The sequence below is a fragment of the Capsicum annuum genome, chromosome 11 (assembly GCF_002878395.1).
Source record: "Capsicum annuum cultivar UCD-10X-F1 chromosome 11, UCD10Xv1.1, whole genome shotgun sequence".
NCBI classification, from domain to species: domain Eukaryota; kingdom Viridiplantae; phylum Streptophyta; class Magnoliopsida; order Solanales; family Solanaceae; genus Capsicum; species Capsicum annuum.
In genome coordinates, this window is record NC_061121.1 from 64,791,809 (window position 1) to 64,802,594 (window position 10,786).

The window sequence follows — 10,786 nt, forward strand, 5'->3', positions numbered from 1 at the left end:
TACTTGGTTCACATATCTGCTTCTGCTTCCCAAGTAGCTACCTCAATGGAATGATTTCGCCAAAGAACTTTGACCAAAGGAACTTCTTTGTTCCTCAGCTACGAATCTGATGATCAAGGATTTCGACTGGGACTTCCTCATAAGAGAGACTATTCTAAACATCTATACTTACTATAGGGACTACAACTGCTGGGTCACAAATGCATTTCTTTAGCAAGGAGACGTGAAACACTTGGTGTACTAAAGCTAAGTCTGAGGGCAACTCAAGCTCGTAAGCTGCCTTTTCAAAATGGCTGAGAATTTTGTAAGGACCGACATATCAGGGACTGAGCTTTCCTTTCTTGCTAAAACTCTTCACTTCCTTCATGAGAGAGATTTTCATGTACACAAAATCGCCAATCTCAAATTTGAGATATTTTCTTCTCACATCAGCATACGATTTCTATCAACTCTAAGTTGTCTTAAGCCTTTCCATGATCAACTAAAATTTCTCTAAGGCATCAAACACAGCGTCAAGACCTTCCAATGCAGTTTTGCCTAACTCAAACGAACCAATGGGAGACCTACATCTCCTCCATAAAGCACCTCAAACGGAGCCATCTGAATACTGGAATGATAGTTGTTATTATACGTGAACTCAATCAAAGGAAAATGGTCATCCCAACTGCCCTTAAAATCAATAACACACGCTCTCAACAAATCTTCTAAATTTTGAATGGTCCTTTCTACTTGACCATCTGTCTGAGGGTGGAAGGTTGTACTGGGGTAAACTTAGTTACCAAGACCCTTTTGGAAGGCTTTCCAAAAGTGAGAGGTGAACTGCGTACCTCTATCTAAAATGATAGAAAATGGAACTCCATGTAATCTAATCAACTCTCTAACATAGAGCTTGGCATAATCCTCGACTGAGTAAGAAGTATGGACTGGCAAGAAATGGGTTGAGTTGGTCATCTTGTCTATAATGAACCAAATCGAATCATACTGATGACGAGTATGAGGCAAACCCATCACAAAGTCCATGTTTACTTCCTCCCACTTCCAAGTGGGAATACCAAACTCTTGTATGGACCCACTAAGCTTTTGGTGCTTAATCTTAACCTGCTGACACATAGATCACTTAGCTATAAACTCTGTGATGTCTCTCTTCGTCCCACTCCACCAATAGACTTCCTATAAATTGCAGTACATCTTAGTGGCCCCTGGGTGAATCGAGTAATGCGTACTATGCGCTTCTGCAAGAATCCACTGCCTCACGCCATCCACACATGGCACACATAATCTACCCTAGAAACACAATACATCATCTCTCCCTTGAGAGAAAACCTCTACTTTCTGGTCTCTGAATGGATCTTTTAGCTTAACTAAACTGGGATCTCTGTCCTACTTTTCTTTCACCTCAAAAATCAAAAAAAATTCTGAACTATTCTGCAACCATACACTACCCTCAGCTGAATTAACCAAACGAACACCCAACCTAGAAAGATGATGAACTTCCTGAACTATTTTTTTCTTTCCATTCTCAATGTGAGTAACACTACCCATGGAAAACCTGCTGAGAGCGTCAGCCACTATACTGGCCTTGCTCGAATGATACAAAACACTCATTTCATAGTCTTTTAACAACTTTAACCACCTTCATTAATGCATATTATGATCTTTCTAAGATAATACATACTGCAAGATTTTGTGGTCTGTGAACACATCAATATGCACCCCATAAAAATAGTGTCTCCAAATCTTTAAGGCAAACACTATAGCTGCTAAATCAAGATCATAAGTGGGATAATTCTTTTCATGGGGCTTAAGCTACTAGAGGAATAGGCTATAACCTTACCTTTCTGCATCAAAACACACCCCAAACCAACTTTAGAAGCATCACAATACACAAAAACCCATCTGAACCCTCTGATAAAGTCAAAACTGGGTCTGTAGTGAGTCGAGTCTTCAACTCCTGAAAACTCTTCTCACAAGAATTTGACCACTGGAACTTGACTTTCTTCTGAGTCATTCTGGACATAGGGAATGCAATAGACGAAAATTCTTCAACAAACCATCGGTAATAGCCAGCCAAACCCAAGAAACTCCTGATATCTAATGGAAAAATGGGTCTAGGCCAGTTTCTCACTACTTCGGTCTTTTGAGGATCAACTTTAATGCCATTACCGAAAACTATATGACTAAGAAAATCTACTGACCTTAGCCAAAATTCGTATTTACTGAATTTAGCGAACAACTGATGGGCTTTGAGGGTATGTAATACTATTCTGAGATGGTCTGCATGATAATGTTCACTTCGGGAGTAGATAAGAATGTCATCCATGAATACTATGATGAACATATACAAGTACTGTTGGAACACACAGTTTATCAAGTCTATGAAAGCTGCTGGGGCATTGGTAAGACCAAATGATATGACTAGAAATTTGAAGTGACCATACCGAGTTCTGAAGGCTATTTTTAAAATATCACATTCTCTGACTCCAAGCTGATGATATCCTGATCTGAGGTCTATCTTAGAAAAGTAACTGGCACCCTGAAGTTGGTCAAATAAGTCATCGATTCTAGGAAGTGGATACTTGTTCTTGACTGTGACTTTGTTTAACTGATGGTAATCAATACACATTCTAAGAGAACTATCTTTCTTACGCATGAATAGAACTGGTGCGCTCTACGAGAAAATATTAGGTCTGATGAATCCCTTATCTAGAAGGTCTTTCAACTGCTCTTTTAGTTCTTTAAGTTCTACTGGAGCCATTTTGTATGGCGGAATAGAGATAGGCTGAGTATCTAGAAGAAGGTCTATTTCAAAGTCAATTTTTCCTTTTGAGAGGAACTCCGGGAAGATCATCAGGAAACACATCTAGAAATTCACATGCTACTGAAACTAACTCAAGATTAAGGGTCTCGGAACTAGAGTCTTTAACTCAAACGAGATGATAGACAAACCCTTTAGATATCATTTTTCTCGCTCTAAGATAATAAATAAGCTGACCCCTAAGTGCTGAAGTACTACCCCTCTATTCTAGGACAGGTTCATTCAAGAACTGAAAATGAAAAACTCTATTTCTACAGTCAACTAAAGCATAACATGAATGAAGCCAATCCATGCCAAGAATGACGTCAAAATCTGTCATATCTAACTCTACTAAGTCTGCTGAAGTAACTTTTTGATATACCATAACCGGATAGTTCCTGTATACCCACCGGGATATGATATACTTAACCATTGGGGTAGAGACTGAGAAGAGCTCTGCTAGGATTTTGGGACTGACTTTGAAATCAATAGTTATATAAGGAGTTATAAAGGACAAAAAAGCTTCTGGATCTAGCAAAACATAAATATGTAAATGATAAACTTGTAACGTACCAGTGATCACATCAGTAGAACTTTCCTAATCCTGTCGGGACTGAAGTACATAGAGTCTATTTGGGCATTGCTTACTGGTGGTACTGGAAGTGGCACCCTGTTGAGACGGGAGACCGAACTGAGCTGGGGGACGATTCTACTGACCTTATTAACCTAACTGAGGACAATCTCTGATTCTATGAACCAGATTACTGCATCTGAAACACACATCACTGCTAGCTCTGCAAATACCCTGATGGTTTCTGTCACACTTCTGGCAATGAGGATTTGTTTGAGCACTGCTAATACTACCTTGAGACTTAGAGCCTGGTGCCCTATCCTTATTACTATTTCTTAATGTAGGCACTGGAGCACTGGATGAGGAGGGGGATGGAACTAAAGTTTTAGGTGGAACTGAGGACGATTACCACCCTCTGACTTAGGCTGAGTAAAGTTGAAGCTACTTGTTCTAGCCCTCTTCCTCTCCTTCTCCTCAGTCTTCTACTCCTCTATTTGTTAAGCATAGATTAGTAACCTAGCCAAGTCCATCTTCTTAATTAGCATAGCGGTCCTACACTCCTTGACCACACTATCAAACACACCAGACATGAACTTACTCATCTTATATCTGCTATCAGCTACCATATGAGGAGCATATCCGACTAACTAAGTAATCTTGAGAGAGTACTCCTTCACTGTCATGCTACCCTGCTTCAAGTTAATGAATTCTAACACCTTAGCTTCCCTCAACTCCAATAGAAATAACCTATCTAGAAAGGCAGTAGCAAATTCTTCCCATTCTATGGGCCCTACATCTATGACCCTATCTGCCTTCCACTACTTAAACCATGTATGAGCTACATCCTGCAATTGATAATGCAGTTAACTTTGCACTCTCACTAACGTTTACCCCCATAATATCTGTGACCTTCTGCACCATGTCAAGGAATTCCTGTGGGTAGGGGTGTACATAGGTCGGATTGGTTAGGTTTTTATTAAAAAAAAACCAAAACAATCATGTCGGTTTATTAAAACTATAAACCAAATAAAACCAACATAAAGTTAGTTTTTTCGGTTTAGGTTTTAGTCGGTTTTTTCGGGTTTTTCATTTTTTTTTTGGTAATTTTGATTTTTTTTATAATCTTTAGTTTTTACAATTATATTGTGATCGAAGACTAGATCAAATATATTTTCAATCATGTGCTAATGAAAAATCATAATTATGAAAAAATGAGGAGTGGAAAACTCTCTTGAAACTAAAAAGTGAGATGAAGAGTGAGTTTAGGTTTTAAGTCTATATTGGATTTTTGATCATTTAATTAGCAATTGATGAATAAATATTACAACTTAAAAACCCAAATCTAAATATATATAGGGAAAAATTTAGAAATAGCATACTTATCCCCTTAATTATGAGTTTCATAACAACAGTTTCATAATTACACAATATAGCAAGTTGTATTTTGTATTTTTGCAAATTGTTGCTACAAAAATACAAATACATATGATTTTTACTGTCCTTATGGTCGATATGTATTTTGTATTTTTACAAACTGTTGCTACAAAAATACAAATACATACAAATACATATGCTACAAAATATAATTTGATAAAAGTGTTGCTATTTTTTGTAATTTAATACTTAAGTATGTTACTTTATGTATTTTTCCAATATATATCTACATCTACTTTCAAATTATTGAAAATTACTAAAACTAGTTGAAAAAGTATTTAAAAAGTAGATTATAATTAATATTTTATGTATAAAAAAGTTCGAATATTATATATATATATATATATATTATGCCGGTTTGATTCGGGTTTGGTTTGACTTTTTTTTGGTTAACACCAAACCAAACCAAGAATGGTCCGTTTTTTTAACGCCAAACCAATCAAACCAAATCATAAGTCGATTTTTTTTATCGATTTGGTTTGGTTCGTCAGTTCGGTTTGACTTGACGATTTGGTCTGTACACCCCTACCTGTGGGTCCTCTTCAGACTTAGACCCTAAAAATAAAGGAGAGTTCATTTCGGTGAAGTTCTGAATTCTAGCTGTAGTAGTATTGGCCACTGGGTTGGCCTAAACAGCAGCTGGGCATTTATTCTGGGCTGCTATAGAATGAGCTAGAGTGGTGAAAGCTGCTTTGAATTCTGCATGAGAAACATGCTCATCCAGGGGATCTACCTAAACGGGTGGATGTGCTGACTGGTTTCCAGTTCTTCTTCCATTAGTCTTTTTGGAAGGCATATTTTGTAAATAGATGGGAAACTTGGATTGGACAGAGAGTTTAACTTGAGCTCATGCTCACTCGCATGACATGAATACTGAAAGAAGGGAAAATTTTTCTAAAAATACCTCATAACCTCTTGTTCATAAGTGTGGGGCGCTACACACCCATGCACAAGACTTTACTTGACGTTGCTTTCAGACTCCCTAGGACTCTGTTGAAACTTGGGTTCTGATACCAAATTTGTAACACTGAGTCTACACCCTGGACGTCACACAGTGCTTACAATCTCGAAGGACCACAAACTAACCTATGACTGGTACCTGCTGTGAGCATTGAATAATAAAACTGATAGCATATGCGGAAATATAGCTAAAATTCCATAAGTTTCTCAAAATACTAAAAACAATACTGAATACTGATAGTAATACTGAAAACTGAACATCTATTTGAAATAGTCTAGTCCAAAAGCCTCTAACTGTCTGAATGTAGAGTTGATGGAACAAGTCCCCAACTACCTCCGACTACTAAACATACTAAACTACTGAAATGCTAAAATAATAACTCTATCCTCGAAATATAAGGACTCACCACTATAACTACTGCTGATAACCTGAGTTGCTAAGTGCGGTCAGGAGCCCGTACGTCTGAACCTATGATATGAGACATCATAACATAAAATAAAGAGTATACATCAGTACTTTGAATGTACTGGTAAGCTAAGTGAGGCAGGCTGATATACATAGGTTCATATGCATGAACAATAACTGACTGAATGATATGAATATAATTGAGTGAGAGTACATGGAAAACTTAAACTATTGTAAATACTGATTATGCAATACTATGCATATATATACATATATATATATATATATATATATTGTATCTGAGATCATACTAAAATTGAATACTGAGTTTTGATAACTGAGTGACTAATATATGAAATTACTAATAACTGTATTACTGATAACTGAGTGACTATTTCTGTCAGTCCTGATTCTTTAGAACTAAACTGAGTTCTATATTGAGTTTGAAACTAAAACTATAACTGTGGGAGTGTTCATCTAACTGACATACCCCTATTATAAATTGAGTTGGGGTCCAACCTGTGGCCCCAGTTGGAAGGGTGTTAGCACCGTACCATGGGTACTAATAATGGCTATGTGGATCCACTAAAGAATCACCATCATCTGGCAGGTGAGATATGTACTACCCTCAACTGGCAGGTGAACACTTTATCAAACCTCAACTGGTAGGTTGATATATTAAACCTATGCTGGCTAAGTAGTTCTGGAACTAAGGGATTGCTACTAAAGATCACACCCTCAACTGGTAGGTGAGACACCATCCCTAGGTTCGCTCGATGCTGAATCTTACTCCCAACTGAATAGACACTAAACTAATCACTAGACTGTACTAGGCTTGACTGAATTATTACTGATCGTGTTGACTGACTGAAATGGACTGAGTTCTATAACTGACTGAGTACTACTGTTCATGAAGTTACTGAGACTATTTTGTAGCTACTGTAATTCAAGGTAAAGAGTTAGATTTTTACGTATTGAATACCCCCAGGACTCGATAGCATCAATAGTAAAACAGGGCAAAAATCTTAAAAGCATTACATTAATTACTTATTCACTATGCATTCATTTAGACATTTTGTCAAACACTTGAGAGGCATGAACTTATACATGAATGGGACCATATGATAACATGTCATGAATTCACTACTCAATTTATATAGGCATTTTATCAAACACTTGGGGAGCTAATTAAGGCACATGAAATTTATCAAGGTATAAACATCATGTCTACAATATTCATCTTGCAATTCAAGGGTTTAACATGAGAATCATTTAATTCTACATACATGCTAATTAATTCACTTGAAACTTGTAATGAATCTTGATTTAAAAACCAAACATCCATACATACATGAACACAATTCAATTCAAATATGTAAATCATGAAATCAATAAACTTGTAGTTTAAAAAGGTTCTTGAACTCTAAGGGTGGAAGGAAACCCAAGGATGAACACCTAACATACCTTGGTACTTACATTCGTGAAAATCATTCTTGCGTTCTTGAGGCTTGGACTTGAAATTGAATGACTAGGGTTTTGTTCTTAAGATGATTTGAGCGAGAGTGAGTGATTTTGCCCTTGAGATAGCTTAATTTCGTATTTTAGGGCTAAATAAAAGTGGAGAAATTTATTTAAATACCCTTTTGGATGCGGACTTAATTACAGAAAAATACGCCCAGTGACGTGTCGCATTGATGGGGTGACACGATGGCGATGCGACGCGTTGAGATCACGTCGGCTCACTAGAAATTACACACTTGATGCTGGTGACGATACTGTCGATGCAATGGACGACGCGATGCATCGAGATCACGTCTACTCACTATTTTGGACATCTAATTAAGCTTTTAACGATGTCCAAAAAATTTGAAAATTGCTCGAGAATACATATTGACATCCCTGATCACGAATCAACTTAAAAATTGATATTCTAAGGCCGTCAAGATTAAAAATAAGATCATCAAATTAGGAAAGCTAAAAAAATAATTCTAGGTATAAATACTTAGCAGAAATTTCTAAGTCTGGGATCTCCTTTTACATGCTATATAGGACTGAATTAGACTAGAACTTTTACGGGGTCTTACATCTTCATATCATACTCATTCATGAAACATTGGCACCACCGTGGCAACATCTGAGAAACACTAGCTACACCTTTTTAAAAAATATTGTAACACCTTATAAAACCCTTTTCAAGGGATGTGCTCGAAAGGAGATATGAGATATGTGGATTGATACGGGTTGATGAATCCCCCATGGGTCCTACGTCGGGAAGCTTTATCTCCATAGGTGCATACGGGAATTGTGCGACGATCCCGGAGGTTGTGCGATGACCTCTGCATCATCATCATCACCATCATCATATACATTGCACTTACTTTATTGTGTTTATGTTGTGTTGTATTGCCTTATTAACTTGTCATCTATGTATTTGTCTTACCTTCCTTTACTTGTATTTGATGATTTTGTATCTACATGTTCTCTCATGTTCTATTTATATATGACATAATGTATACTTGTGTTCTATATCTTACTGTGTTATTGTAATATATGTGAGATATATTAGAACTGTTAGTGCAAGTGGTGTGGATTACCATTGTGGGACATTTTCTAATTGCAGGTGACGTGCCTTTAGTGTATATTTTGTATGCTTTATTTACTACTTTGCTTGGTCGGCCTATGATACCTACTGAGTACAAGTGGACCATACTCATGTCTACTGCACCCTTTCGGTGCAGGTCCTAGCTCGAGTTTGCCTCAGCTTGATTGACTTGGGCGATTGTTGGAGCTTCCAAGGTAGCGGTTGGACATTCATGCATCCGAAGTTCACCTATATCTTTCTATAGTAGTTACGTCTTTATTTGTATTTGGAGACAGTTATTATTCCTTTGTGGTTATTTTTTCAATGTATTTGACTCTTGGATTGTATTAGTAGTTCTTACACTATTGACACCTGGCTTTGGGAATATTGATATTTTGGATAATTTCTTTCCACATTGTTATGATTATTTATATGGTTCGGCTTCGTTCTAAAAGCCTTACCTTGGGATATTTCTGTCTTTTCCTTTTTTCATATTAGTTTGGGTGATAGGCTGACTTATCAAGGTACGCCGCGACAAACGCCATCATGACCCTCATTTTTTGGGTCGTGACACATAATATCCCTAACAAAAAGTTAAGTTTAAAATTTTTTTTCCAATAGAGTTTCGATATGGGTTTCTAGTAGGGATAATTTCAAATGATCATATACCTTAGAATATAAGGAGTCAGGGGGCTCAATACCCACAAAATAAAAGATCTCTGAGTCATATTTCCAACGTAATAAATCATTCGACAATCCAAATTTGGAGTAAAAAGTTATGACTGTTTTACTAGCACTGTTTGGACTGAAATAAGAATTTTGCTATAACAAAATTCTGATGGTATTTAAATCAGTTTCAGTTGTGTTTTAGGTTTAAAAGCCTAAAACTTCATTACCCAACCCTAGAGAGGTGATTTCCCAAAGCTTAAGGTAAAAGTCATTCATTGAAGTAAGTTGTTCATTATTTTCTTCGTCATTCAATCCTTTAATATCTTAGAATCCATAGAAAGACTTTTAATGGTGAATATTTTTGGAAAAAAATTATGAGTGTTTTTATTAGGGAAAATTTCATAAGTAGCAAACTTAAGGTCATAATTAGGAGCTTCATAACAACTATTTCATAAAAACCTGAAATAGCAACTTGTATTTTGTATTTTAGACACTTTTTGCTACTAAAATACATATATAATGAGATTTACTATCCTTCTCTTACCCAAATCAGTTGAGTCAAATAAGGAATAATTACCCCATGTATTTAAAGCAATAAATTCCTTTTCCATAAATTACTCATATTTAAATCAGTAAATTTCTTTTTCATCAATTACTCTTATTTAAATTAGCAGATTCGTTTTCCAAATCAAACTCAAGTATGAAGATTATTATCTTCATGATCATCAAAATTTCTAAACAAAACATTATTACTATTTCTCTCACTCTTTCACTCTCTTATATCTCTAACTTTCTTTGTTGTTAGTTTTTTTTTCATCTTTTTTTTTATCATTTTATTTTTTTATTTTAATTTCTTTTTCATTTTTTTCTTTTCACTTTGTTTTTTCTTTTTTTTTTTTTTTCAATTTTTGCTTTTATTTTTATTTTTTTACTCTTCTATCTCTAGCTTTTATTTTTAAAAGAAAAATTTATATATCACATATACATATTCAAAAAATATACAAAATACAATACAGATCTACATATATATATATATATATATATATATATATATTTGCATATGTATTTATAGAAATACATATTTGACTCATATGTATATATAAACATATAGGACACAAAATCTCTATAACAAAAACGACAACTATATACATACATATATAGGCAATAAAAAAATACATGATACATATCTTAAATAGTAAAAAAACACAAATAAATACATATGTTACCCTCTAGAATGATATAGAATAGTTCAAAGACAAATCCAACACCATACAAAAATATATATGGATATGCATTTGTATATACAAAATACAAATACATGCACATGCCCCCAAAAAATTTATAATACATTTGTGACATAATACATCTGGC